The 3,728-nt window shown below is 47.1% G+C and overlaps 1 non-coding gene across 1 annotated transcript; it reads right to left on the bottom strand.

Moving 5' to 3' along the window:
- Positions 1–2,396: 2,396 nt before the first annotated feature.
- Positions 2,397–2,470, bottom strand: trnan-auu (transfer RNA asparagine (anticodon AUU)). The gene has a single exon. It is a non-coding gene; the product is annotated as a tRNA-Asn (tRNA).
- Positions 2,471–3,728: the final 1,258 nt, after the last annotated feature.

Raw genomic sequence — 3,728 nt, 5'->3', positions numbered from 1 at the left:
GCGTCGTCCTATGGTGTCGGGTGTGTGTTGCAGCATGTCAATGCCAAGGGTCAGTTACAGCCGGTAGCTTATGCCTCCAGAAGTCTGTCCCAGGCGGAAAGGGGCTACGGGATGATAGAAAAGGAGGCGCTCGCATGTGTATATTCGGTAAAGAAAATGCACCAGTACCTGTTTGGCAGGAAATTTGAGCTGGAGACAGATCACAAACGCCTCACGTCCCTTTTGGCCGACAACAAGGCCATAAATGCAGACGCATCGGTCCACATACAGAGGTGGGCACTCACGTTAGCCACCTATGACTACACAATTCGGCACAGACCGGGCACTGAAAACTGCGCCGATGCACTCAGCAGGCTCCCACCAGCCACCACTGAGGGGGCTACCGAGCATGCCGCTGAGATGGTCATGGCTGTTGAAGCTTTCGCAAGCGATTGCTCACCCGTGACAGCCCGTCAGTCTAAAGTCTGGACAAATAGAGACCCGCTATTGTCTCTAGTCAAGAAATGTGTCCTGAATGGGGACTGGGCAGCCACGTACAGGGCATGCCCTGAGGAATTTAAACCATTTCACAGGGGCAGGGATGAACTCTCGATTCAGGCCGATTGCCTACTGTGGGGAAATCGCGTAGTTATGCCCCAGATGGGCAGAGAGGTGTTCATCAGAGAACTCCACAATGAGCATCCGGGCATTGTCATGATGAAGGCAATTGCCAGGTCACACGTTTGGTGGCCAGGGATAGATGCAGATCTGGAAGTTTGTATTCGCAGGTACAACACGTGTGCCCAGCTGGGCAATGCGCCCAGGGAAGCCCCGCTTAGCCACTGGCCATGGCCCGCCAAGCCTTGGTCACGCATCCATGATGACTACACAGGTCCTTTCATCGGAAAAAATGTTTTGGTTGTAGTAGACGCTCACTCCAAATGGATCGAGTGTGACATTTTAAATTCTAGCACATCCTCTGCCACGGTAGAAAGTCTACGCGCAATGTTCGCCGCCCACGGTCCACCGGACATCTTGGTCAGCGACAATGGCCTGTGCTTCACAAGCACTGATTTCCAGGACTTCATGGCAGGCAATGGAATTAACCATGTCAGAAAGGCACCGTTCAAGCCAGCCTCAAACGGCCAGGCAGAACGAAAAGTGCAGCTAATCAAACAGGGGATGCTCAGAATCCAAGGGGGTTCCCGACAAAGCCACTTATCACGCCTCCTGTTGGCCAATAGATCCCGACCACACTCGCTCACAGGGGTTCCACCCGCAGGGCTGCAAATGATAAGGATGCTCAAATGCCGTTATCCCTTATACACCACACCATGAAAGAAATTGTTGAGAGTAGGCGCCAATCACAATATAATTACCATGACAGGAATGCGGGGGCACGATATATTGGTGTAAACGACCCTGTTGTTGTCCACAACTACACTGCAGGGCCTAAATGGCTCGCAGGCACTGTGATTGCCAAAGAGCGCAATAGGATTCTGGTAGTTAAAGTAACCAATGGACAAATCTGCCGCAAACATGTGGATCAAACAAAAAGGAGGTTCAGCAACCCCATAGAAGAAGCAGAGGAAGAACACGATACAGAGTTCACTCCAGCACAGGTGACCGAACACCGGAACCAAACGGAGGAGAGCCCAGTCACTGTGGGCAGTCCGGATAGGCCTGAGGCACTGCAAACAGCAGACACACAGGCCAGCGCCCAACAACCGGAGCCCCAACTCAGGCGCTCTACAAGAGAGCGTAAACCACCAAAGAGACTCAACCTGTGATCCCAAAAAGACTTTGGGGTCATGTATTCAACCAGCATTGTAACCCATTTTTAAATTCAAAACCTTATAAAATTGACGACATGCAGCCAACGTGCAAAAGTAAGAATTCTTTTAATCACCGTTAATTAGCCGATAACCTTCTTCAGAATGAAATAAATAATAATATAATTACTGAGGAACAGTGGTATCCTCAATCATTCATTTTCTCTTTACATGTGATGAAGTTTTATCCCTATCTCATTTACACGCTGTATGAGAATGGTTTAAAATTGTAAGTGTTTATGACTCAGTTGTAAAACCATTGATTGTGTGTGTGTCTATACTTGATAGGAGGAGCACTTGAGACCGAAGTTCCAGTTCTATATATGTACCAATAGAATCAATTTCCACCAGTTTCTTTAAACCCAATAACATAATTTATTTCTAATGGGCTGGATGGAACATGATCCATGTAAAAAATTGTTATCGTTTTATTGAACTGAATGCTCATAAAATATTGGAGTGGGAATTAATTGGATAACAGCACAGCTGGCAACATTTGCGGAATAGATTCGTGCAGCCAAAACGCACAATGACAACCTGGGACTGTGGGGCACCGAATACTAGGGGAAAAACAATTAAACACGTCGTCCCTGGGTGGGCTCGAACCACCAACCTTTCGATTAATAGCCGAACGCGCTAACCCATTGTGCCACAGAGATTGATGAATGTATAAGATGCAAGACATCCAAAACCAGGGTGTCAGTCAGTTAAAGCTTCAGATTGCTCCGACCGGGATGGAACTTGTCCACTCTCAGTTGTACTTTTCCCAAATAAATGGAGGGACATTCATTGTGGATGTGTGGAAGCAGTCTGGTCCCGCATACTGCAGACACTTCCATGTCACCACCAACCAGCTCTCCCACAACCGGTGTGATCTACCTTCCAGCCTTCCGGTGCCTTGTCTGTGACAAAGTATTCTGATTGTCCCGAAGCCGGTATTAGGTTTGAATTCCTTTTCAGCTCCTGACTGCGGATATTCCTGTGATTAAACGGGAACTAAATGCTTACAGGGACAGTTGGATTCACCGTTTCTTTGCTTGGTGAAATTTCAAAGATTGAAAGCAAAGCACATCAACCCCAAACGTCCCGTGAGATGGAAGCCAAGTTTCTGTTTCAAGCTTGAATGCAGGTACAAGCAGAACTTATCAAAGAAAGTCCAAGTCCCTGAGACGCCTGATTATTTGCACCAAACTCTTTGCAAAGATTTGAGGTACATGTTTGGTGATCTGGGCACATCTTTCCCCAAACTACAACACTTCAAACATAACTCAATGGCTGTAAAGCGCTTTGGGGCGTCATGAGTTCCTGAACGGCGCTGCAGATATGCAAGTACTTCTTTGCAAATGTTCGATGCAATTTCAAAATATGCGAGCAATATCAGGGCTCCTCTGGGACCCCTCGTAAATTTCAATTAACAACTCCGAAGGGAAATCACAGCCCGAGACCAACAAGCCAACTGTTTGACAAACGTGAAGATAAGGTGTAACCATGATCAAAGCATTTTTTTGTGTGTCGCTATTCAGAACATAAGAACTTAAGAACTAGGAGCAGGAGTAGGCCATATGGCCCCTCGAGCCTGCTCCACCATTTGATATGATCATGGCTGATCCGATCATGGACTCAAGTCCACATCCCTGCCCGTTCCCCATAAGCCTTATTCCCTTATCAGTTAAGAAGCTATCTCTGTCTGAAATTTATTAAATGTCGTGGCTTTCTCAGCTCTCTGATGCAGTGAGTTGGACAGATTTACAACCGTCTGAGAGAAGAAATTCCTCCTCCTCACAGATTTAAATGGCCAGCCCCTTATTCTGAGATTATGCCCCCTAATTCTAGTCTCCCATATCAGTGGAACCATCCTCTCTGCATCCACCTTATCAAGCTCCCTCATTACCTTATACGTTTCGATAAGATCACCTC

The sequence above is a fragment of the Pristiophorus japonicus genome, unplaced genomic scaffold (assembly GCF_044704955.1).
Source record: "Pristiophorus japonicus isolate sPriJap1 unplaced genomic scaffold, sPriJap1.hap1 HAP1_SCAFFOLD_233, whole genome shotgun sequence".
Lineage (NCBI taxonomy): Eukaryota > Metazoa > Chordata > Chondrichthyes > Pristiophoridae > Pristiophorus > Pristiophorus japonicus.
Note: the sequence above shows the minus strand (reverse complement) of the source record. Positions and strands in the feature narration are given on the sequence as shown.